The sequence below is a fragment of the Micropterus dolomieu genome, linkage group LG09 (genome assembly GCF_021292245.1).
Source record: "Micropterus dolomieu isolate WLL.071019.BEF.003 ecotype Adirondacks linkage group LG09, ASM2129224v1, whole genome shotgun sequence".
NCBI lineage: Eukaryota > Metazoa > Chordata > Actinopteri > Centrarchiformes > Centrarchidae > Micropterus > Micropterus dolomieu.
In genome coordinates this window covers 5185805-5196131 of record NC_060158.1, presented here as the reverse complement: position 1 = coordinate 5196131, position 10327 = coordinate 5185805, and the positions used below count along the sequence as shown (strand labels likewise).

The following is a 10327-nucleotide window of genomic DNA, read 5'->3' as shown; positions in this document are numbered from 1 at the left end:
TCCAAACCCAGTGGTTCCTTTCTAAGAGGCGTTAGGGAGTTTTCAGTGGCCACTAGCGATGCAGTTCTAAGATTGCAACAAGGTGTGTACTCGTACGCGTGCTCATTTGAACTCATGAGCGAGCATAATCCAAAACGCAAACGCTTTCATACAGAAATCCTGCAATAAACGCAGAAACACAAACATGCCGGCTGCGGCTTTTCACTCAGACATATTCAGGCTCTGTTACTTCAACGTTCCCGTTTCAGAGGCAGATCCTAACCCTAACACTGTCTCCGTACCTTTAATTCAGCACAGCCAGCTGCATATTGACACAATACTCCAGGAAAAAAGGCAGAGTGTCAGCGACTATAGACAGACAGGGAGACCACCTCACACAACATGCAGGAAACTCAGGTAAACTACCACTGCAACGTTACGGTAATAATTTTATCAGCTTGAGGTTGAACTAATCCATGCTCGTTACATGGTAACATTACATTTACGGCATTTAGCCGACGTGCTACATCGTTAGCTCGCCTGCTGCTTTTCAGTAACTATCTTTTGTATCTGTGTATCTTTCACTGGAGGTTTAGTAACTGTTTGGCTAGGGCTAACGTCACTCTCGGTGACTCTCCATGTTTCTCCAGCTTTACTGATGTTCACTGTGTTTTTACTCTACATCATCTGAATCTGTTTGGTCTGAAGGGCTTCAGTACATAAAGTTATATTGTTGTTTTGTATCCTTACGTGGAGTAACGTAAACGTGTCCCCACATTTATAGAAGAATAGTGGCTAATGCAAGCAACAGAGAAAACAGACGTGGGCTTCATTTCAAAATGAGTTTTGAGCCCATTGACAATGAGGCAATAAAATTTGATTTGTTAATAAGTAATTTCATTTAAAAACTAGATATAGCCCCATTAAAGTTGTAAATCATTAACACCTCACTAATATATATAGTTAAATTATTTTAAAGCACTCAGTAATTTCTTTCTTTCTAGTTTTTAGCAGATATTACTCAAACAGGAGCAAATAGCTTATTTGTTGGGGACTACTTTTAGCAGTGGATTAATCCACATTTGGTGTTCAATTTAGTATTTGGGGCAGCAGGACAGTGTATGTGGGAATAAGTCAAAATAAACTACAGTGTGTGTGTTCATGGTGATGAATGAACAACATCTTATTAGCTTTTGGACAGCAATGGAGCTCTATGGCACAGAAGAAAAAGGCTTTGAATACACAGACTATGATTGTTAGTAGCGTCAAGTTACAGTTGGTTTTGGTCTTTTCATGGGATTTGATGTCAAAAAGAAAAATGTTGAGTTTACATTTTAACTTGAAACAAATACCACAGTATAAAAGACCTCAAAGATCATTCATAGCTGTAGTCTGACATGGTGAGAGATTACAAAAACTCTGTTTACAAACCCTGATTCACTTTAAATTAGGCAGTAATTAGGTTAAAAAGCCCAAATAAGAAATGCAACAAATTAAATGCTTCCTTTCTGGAAAACTAATAGTGAGATTGCATCATAAAATTTCTCTAACCAGGGGTCCTCTGCATTGAAAAAAAAGTTTGCAAACCCAAGCTCTACCACAGACGGAAAGTATTTATTTAGTATGGCGTTTGATCGATTTTCAAATTAAATTGGTGATTTAGGAACAAGACGGCGATGTGAAGTGTGAAGAGGCTCAGTGATCCGGCATTACAGTAAGTGTTCCTCCTCTAATGACTGTTTATGGAAGGCTGCCTGTGTGAATGAATGTTAATGACTTTCTGGGAAAAGCTTTTTGAAGAAGCTGTTGCCTCCTAATATAAGGGCTCTCGCACAAGAGCCCAGCTTGATTTTTGCCACACACACACACTTCACACACGGATATATGGAGAGTATACATTTGCATGTGTTTATAATCATAGATGAGCTACATGCATATTGTTGCTTTCATGTAAATGTGTACACACACACACACACACACACACTCTTAACCCAGATGCTGAGTATTCTTCATCCAGTTTGGTATGCTCCATTTGTTGTCTCATTTGCCCACTGAACCATATCTCTCTGTGAATTGTGTTTTTTCACATACTCTAATTAACGTTGTGTTGCATCTGAGAAAGTCGTTGGCCTCTACATCACCACTGCGTGCTCTGTGGCTAATTACAGTGCAGTCATGGCACACCGGTATAAACAAGGAGTGATGCAGGTCAAGACTTTGTTGTTTAACAAAAAAAAATCTCAAAATCTAATTGCTATCGTCATCGTTGCAGGGATTAAATATGCAGCATTTAATACCAAAAATGTCACATTATCACACTGGGAATAAAAGCAGTTTCTTGCTTGATGTCATTGCTTTGTTCAACTTTGTTTACTGTTTAAAAGTTAAAGCTACTTTTGATCTCCAAATTTGGAAATCTCCAAAATTGGAGTTCATAACAGCAACATGTCACACGGTTTGCATTTCTGATTTGGTATTTATAATTTAAAGCAACTACAAGGTACTTTATTTTGGTGTTGGTGAAAAAGATGCAAATGAATACTATTTTTCTTTCCTTGAATACAATTGTTGACAGGATGCATAAGCATATGTTGAGGTAATGCGTGTATTTGTAGCTCTGTAAGATTCATAACTGTAATATGATGATGGTGAAACAAAGCCTGTATTCGAAACCGCCTACTACATACTACTAGCAACCACAGTATGCAGTATGTGCTGTATACTGCATACTGTATGTAGCATGAAACTGTTAAATAGATTATTTTGCAGCATGCTACGCCAGGCTTTGCTAGTTTCCGGTTTTAAAAATTGGAACAATAAGAGGAATATAAATGTAAGTATGCTTAATAATATAATAATAATATTAATAATGCATTTTATTTGTGGGTGCCTTTCATTGCACTCAAGGACACCTTCCAGATTAAAACAATTAGAATACATTTCAAGGAGGCAATACAAAAAATCCAAACAAGACACAATGTAAAGATTAAGATAAAATAGAATAGAGAAAATAAAAGAAAGCAGTTCATCATGAAGCAGGTGGAAGGTGGAGTTACGTGGGGTAGGCCTTTCGAAATAAGTGGGTTTTGAGCAAAGTTTTAAAGGAGGATAGGGACTCAGTTGTACGGATGAATAGAGGGAGGGAGTTCCAAAGGTGAGGTGCATAATAGCTGCAGGCTCTGAACCCCATAGGGGACATGCGGGCAGAAGAAATGGAAAGTAGTGAGGAAGAAGAGGATCAGAGAGTTCGGGATGGGGTGTAGGGCTAAAGGAGTTTAGAGAGATAAGCAGGAGCAAGATTATGGAGAGCTTTGAAGGTGAGGAGCAGAATTTTAAAATCAATACGGTATTTGACAGGGAGCCAGTGCAGTTGTTTTAGAAGTGGAGTAATGTGTTCAGAGACTGGGGCTCTGGTAATAATACGGGCAGCAGAGTTTTGGACCAGTTGGAGTTTATGAATGGACTTGTGAGATAGACCAGAGAGAAGGGAGTTACAGTAATCAATACGGGAAGTGACAAGAGCATGGATGAGAGTAGCAGTGTTATGGTGTGTAAGTGAAGACGAAGGCGGTTGATGGTGCATAAGTGGAAATAAGCAGACCGGGTAAGATTATTAATGTGTTTTTCAAAAGAAAGTGTGCTGCCGAGGATGAAACCAAGACTCTTGACGTGGGTGGAGGAGGGGACAGTGGAATTGTCAAGGAGTAGAGCAAAGTTTGGACATTTTGCTAGGGTGGATTTGGAGCCAACAAGGAGAATTTCAGTTTTATCACTGTTTAGTTTGAGGAAGTTTTGGGTGAACCAGGTTTTAACTTCATCTAAGGAGTCAGTTAGACAAGAAGGAGGGAGAAGAGACGTAGGTTTGGTGGACAAGTAGAGCTGGGTGTCATCGGCGTAGCAGTGAAATTGGATATTATATTTCCTGAGAATAAGACCAAGGGGAAGTAGATAAATTATAAAGGAGGGGACCCAGGACTGATCCCTGGGGAACACCACTGGTGACTGGGGAGGGTTGTGATCGAACATTTTTAAGTTGTACAAACTGAGTGTGGGCAGACAGGTATGATGTGAACCAGTTCAGTGATGTGTTGATGATACCAATGGAGGCTAGACGGTCCAGGAGGATGTTGTGAGAGATTGTATCAAAGGCAGCAGTTAAATCGAGAAAGATCAGTATGGTAAGAAGACCTGAGTCTTCCTACCATACTCATCCACCGAGTAACGGAATAAGTTCATCCACTGAGTAACGGAGAATTGATGAAAAAGTAAAAATGAGAGAATGATCCAGACAAAGACTGTCCATAGGAACGATCTGTTGATCACCATTGTGGATTTTCAAACGGCAGCAGGTAGGTTAATGACCGGCAAGGCCGTGAACCACAACAGCCAAGAAAGTAGACTTTAACGAATCAACAGGCAGGTTAATCCTTAAAAGTTAGTTGTGGAGTTGCTGAGTACGTTACCATATGTATCTCCCTGCTGAGATTACGAATGTAAGCAGCAGGGGAGACAGAAAGAAAGAGAAAAAACACAAATTTTACAGAGAAAGCAGTGGCGACCAGACGTGCCAGCGTTCACTTTACCTAACAGTTGTGCTTCCCCAGTTGTGCTTAAAACGTTTTCTTCTTTTAAATCTTATATATGAGAACAAGGCTGCAGCCAACCTGTAGCAGATATTTGTGCATAAATAAGAATTATATAAAATAAAAGCAAATAAAAAGCTCTATAACCACAACTGTAACATTACACTAACAATGTAATGTCAATTTAGAATAATGATAATAATAAAGCAACCTTTCATACCACTGTTGTTTATTTTTTAGTGCTTCTTTTCAGTGCTTCTAAGTTACACAAGCCTGTCCATCATGAGCCAGATGTCTCTTTACTGAAAGTGTAAATACACAATAACATCGAATAACAGCGGTACAAACATTTAAACTGTCTCACAGCTGCGGGTCTTTACTCTCTTGTTGCTGCTCGACTCGTCTGCTGCGTTGGCTGCAGCGCTCTGTGTGGCTGTGAGCTCCGTGAGCTGGCGTGAGGACCAGGGGGCTCCGTGAGCTGACTGGCCGGCTCGTTAGCTAACCCCGCAGGCTGGCCAAGCTTATCAACTCGGAAAACGTTCGAGCACATTTTCAAACTGTCGATATTTAAAATCTACACAGTTGATTTCTCACCTCAAAAGTTGTTAGAAGTGGATTTAGTGATGAAACAGCGTGTGAAAATTATAAAACAAGTTCTGTTGTTCTCCTCTAAAGAAAAGACGGGTTGTTGTTACAGTTCTAGCGCTTTGCATTATGGGCCACAGTACGTGAGGTAGACTGGTCCTATGCATACTGCAGATTTTTCCCGAATCAGTACGCCATCCGGGCATTTTTGGCATACTGCAGATTTTGCTTTTGTTTGCATACTACATACTACATACTACATTTGGCCAAATCAGTATGTACTACTACTACTATTACTAGTATAGTATAGGCAGTTTTGAATACAGCGAAAGTGTTTTAGTCCAAGCACAGAAGTTGTGGAAATATCTTGCCTGATTAAACAAAAATCTTCCAGATTGGTGGAACGTCATTTGCTTTCAAGTTTTCACAATGTTTGTGTTAATTTGCTGGTTGTCATTTGCAGTGAGCCTGCAGCACTATCAACAAGATGATAAATTGTACTAAAGTTAGCATGGGAATCTTTTGTCATGTTAAGACATGGTATTCATTTAAATGCTGATGGAATCACTTCCTTAAATTTAGTTACAACATTATCAGAAAGACATCTAGTGTACGAATTTTTGCCTAGTCCAGTAGGAACTCAAAAGTTATCAAATAGTGGTCAGATAAAAAGGGATTCTGTGGTAAGACTTACATGTACAATTTCAATGCCATATGCTAGAACAAGGTCAGCGGTGTGGTTAAAACCGTTTATCAATCAGTTTGTTCTCTACACTCTAAACACAAAGAAATCAAGGTACAGGAATGGATCTAAAAAGGAAAAAAATGCTTTGTCGCTCCAGCTGTACCCTAACAGGGAAAGTTGGTACATTTTTATACCTTCTTGTCTGTACCTCTAAAAGAACATTTCTGCACCCCTAGTGACAAAAATGTACCTTTACAATTATTAATTTAGCTGATACTTACATCCAAAGCGACTTACAATTACAATTCCAGAGCCCTGAGGTCACAGAGCAGCTAGGGGTTAAGTGTCTTGCTCAGGGACACATTGGTGGATGTGTCACAGTGGGGATTGAACCCGGGTCTCTCACACCAACGGCATGTGTCTTATCCACTGGGCAATCGCCAACCCTTTTATGTCGTGGGGGCGGGGGATCACTGATTTTCTGAATCATTTGCCTGTACCTTAAGCTTGTTACAGGTACCCTTTACTGTCAGCAATGATTCTGTACCTTTAAAAATAAACAAAGGTCCATGGTTAACACCTTAAGGACCATTTCCGTACCTTACAGGGTACTTTTTTGACAAATTTACCTGTACGGAACAGAAATGTTGATGATTTCTCTGCAGTATAGGCCTACTAAGGTTATCATTGTTGACATCCACATGAATATTAATATACAATATTTACTTTATCTGTTTTTAAGGACTAAATTTGATAAAAACTTTGAAAATTCAGATAAATATTCAGAATATGGACCAGGAGCCCAGTACACTATAACAATTACAACTGGCTGTAGGGTTTTCCAGTTAAGACTAAGAACAAGGCGTAACAAGGCTTTCGGTTTAGAATTTGTTAATAGGCTTCAATCCAAGATAGCTGCAACTCTCCCTCCTCACCTCCTGATACCTATTAATATGGCAGGTGGTCCATGTTCTGAGCTGCCAGCGCAAGACTCTGGCAAGATGAGAGGAGGTGGACTCGATGATGCTTGGTGCACAAACGGACTGTTTCCAAAATGTGACTGTGAATTGTGAAGATGAAACTTTCATACTATCATCTGGTTGCTGCTGTTTACATTCACCCCATGCAAATTCAATTCATTTAGTTTATTACATAAACTTCACGGACCAGCCACGTTTCAGTAAGACAAAATAAATCAATCTGATGATCTGATATTAAGTAATTTACCAGTACAGCTTTAGAGGACAGAGATCAGATCTTTTTTCAGCTTTTTTCAGCAGTGGTGTAAATTTTGTTAGGTTGTATACACAGCTCCTCTTCCGTTTACTTTTCATTTAATTAATTGAAGTGGTCAGTGAGCAGACACTGTCACTATGGGGTTTTGGGTGGGTAACTGCTCTAATGGAAGCTCGCAGAAGCGTGTAAGACTGCAACTATGGGTCAATTTTGAAAGAACAGAAAAGCAAATAAATTGTTTTGAACTTGCTACAGCTGGGATTTGCACATCTGACTGACTTCTTCTCCTTAGCAACAGCTGCTCACAGAAACTACATGGAAAAAAACATGATTTCCTAGAAATGAATAATGTGCTCCTGTTCTTATTTTTCACAATTTCAGATATATTTTTTTTACATTCTTATTTGCTGCCGCAAACCACATTTCTGCCTTGATAATAAATACACAGTTGATAAAGAAGTCTTTGTTTTAAAGAAGGAAAAAAACGTTTTTCCAGGTGAAAACACACAGCAGACTCTCAGCAGATCAGAGGCACGGAGAGATGAAAAGGCCGACGGTCTTCTAGGAAAAAGGGACCCATGTAAATATTTTCTGTGTTACATCACCACACACACACTCACACACACACAAGGCCCATGTGTTCTTGCCAGTCATGCCTTACGCTGTTACATCACAGGTTTACCCTTTACCCTATTATTTCCACTCCTTCAGCTACATAGAGTAACTTTGTCCTTCTTCTATTCATATTTTCTTATTATAGCCTCTACCTGACCTTTGACCTGACATTCCTTCACACTGCCCTTCCCCTGTTTGCCTCTTACTTTCCTCCTGTCACTTATTTCCCTAGACTCTCTCCCTTCATTAAGTTCTTTCTTATTTTGTTCCCTTCACATTCTTTCCTCCTGATTTGTCCTTATAGCCTCTCTGCTCACCTTTCCTACTGATCCGTCCTTCCTCCCCTAATTTTCTTCCTGCAGTCCTCATCGCTTTCTTCCCCCATCCTTACACGCCTCTTCCTTTTCTCTCCTGATTTATATTTATCCTTCTTCCCCTCTCATCTCTCCTTCAGTTCCTTCCTGATTTGGTTCATGTCTTTTTCACCTTTCCACATGTCCTTACCTTTCTTCTTCCGCTCTTCCTGTCCTTCCTGCTTTCTGTACTTCTTAGCCTCCCTCCCTCCATTGGAATTCATCAGCCTGATTCTGTACCAGCTTGCCGATTGGATGTTGTCATGGAAACGGCCGCTGGAGGGTGGTCGTCAGTGCTGGGGGGGGGGTAGGACTGAACTCTTGTCCTGCAGAGGTGGATGAGGTGGTGCTCTGCCATGCATGAGCGTGTGTGTGTGTGTGTGTGTGTGTTTGTGTGTGTGCGCATGTCAAGGCTTAAGTGCTCAGGCATGTTTGCGCTTGATGAGCGTATTAAACTTTGCTGCACTTGACAAGCATGTGTGGTGTGTGTGTGTGCATGTAATGATGCATGTGAAATGGATTTCTCCCAGTGTGTGTGAGGGAGAAATAATAAAAGAAGAGAAATAAAGAGAGAAGATAACATTTGCTCAGTCACCTTCCATAACTAGTGTGTGGCCCTTTTTTAACACCTCTGTATGCTCAGCTGTGCTTGTGTATGTGTGTGTGTTTGTCACGTATAACAGGCATATCCCTTTAAATTAGTTTTCGGTTCCAGTGCGAGTCTGTGTGTGCATGCTGCAGAGCTGCTTTTGGCCACTTTGTGTGTGTGTGTGCGCGACAGCAGCCTGCCCATTCGCATATCAATATTCATGCATGTCAGTGACAGTGCAGCACAATGTTGAATTTCCAACTAATCATACTTTCTGCACGCCTACTAGTGTGTGTGTGTCCATGCATGTGTGAGTGGCATTAGCTAAAGGCAAGATGAGGTTATACACAAACACTTAAGCTCCTTCTTCACATCAGGGAGCAGCTCAGCTGGAGGTGTGTGTGTGTGTGTAACCATGTCCTTAACTGCCAAAGAAGGGCCAGAGGAAGAATGAGGTGACAATGTGAGAAAAACATGGATGGATAGAAAATGCAAATCTGGCTAAGAATGGATTGTAAAGAATTAAAGTGAGCATGACAACACTACTTCTGCTTTCCACTGAATTAAAAGCAGTTTTTAAGAGAAGTACAACAACAAAAACATCTGTAATCCCTGTGAGAAACAATCTGCGCAGAACAAATAAAATAACAAATTTGTACAGTTTTTCTAGTACATTTGGAGAACACTTTTGCAATATTAATGAAGCCAAAACTCAGTAAAGTGGAAACATTATGAATAATAATTGTAAGAGCACCCATGTTTTTAAGAACAGAACAGGATGCCCTGGAGGTAAAAGAGTGCACCAACTCTTCAGACACTAAAGTCAATGTGTGAGATATAGAGAAAAATAAAGAAGCAATAGGATTTAAAGCGGTAATCCTCTAGATCCTCTTGTTTCTTTTCTCCTCTGTCACCGGCAGTGACTAAAACCACAGGGTGTTATGTTGGACCCAAATGCAAAACTCGAACGTTAGTTGCAATGTAACACAGTTTATTGTGACTGGTGTGTAGACCAGAATGGGAAAACTGAAAACACAGGGAATGAGAAAGAGACACAAGGAGTAGCCAGTTTGTATGCAGGGGCTAGTCAAGTGGGTGAAATAAAGTGAAAGATCACCTGTGTTTAACTGGTATGTTTAAACCACCACAACCCACAATGTCCTATTGCAGAAAGATTTGTTTGTAAGATTAAAAATATGTCTTTTGAAGTTTACATTTGCTGTGTATTTTGTTCTTTTTATGAAGAATTACAGAGTTACAAGCAAACATTTTAATGACGTCTAGGCTAATGACGTCCCCAGTGTGCACAGTTTACCAATTGTATCAGTTCATCCTCTTTTAAAAAGTTAAGTGGTGTCAGGTGGACAAAATTAGAACAAATCAAACACTGTCAAAGGAACAGATCTAATAGTAGGAGCAAGTAGAAGTAGTCTAATGGGTGTGCACTTTTGACATGATAGATTAAAAGATCAAAATCAATCTCATATCTATGCATTAAGTCCTGTGATGGAGACCTTTTTATCGTCTTCCAACCCACTTTAGATGAAAACACGTCCACTTTCGACCAAAAGTACCCAGGACTTTTAAGTCCCCAGGTCTATTTTCAAGGAACTAAAAGGTCCCTTCAGCCCACTGTTGTGTGCGTTTCTACCGTGGTCTACCGTGGACCTGCGAAGATTACGCAAATTAACCAGCTGACGTA

At 40.1% G+C, this 10327-nt stretch overlaps 1 long non-coding RNA gene across 1 annotated transcript in view; it reads left to right on the top strand.

Annotated features, from left to right (window-relative positions):
- The first annotated feature begins 345 nt into the window (after nucleotides 1-345).
- The window catches only part of LOC123976977, a 34070-nt gene continuing 24088 nt past the window's right edge, over nucleotides 346-10327 (top strand). Inside the window, exons 1-2 of the long non-coding RNA XR_006826486.1 lie at nucleotides 346-396; nucleotides 1643-1693. This is a non-coding gene — a long non-coding RNA (uncharacterized LOC123976977). The remainder of the gene's footprint in view (nucleotides 397-1642; nucleotides 1694-10327) is intronic.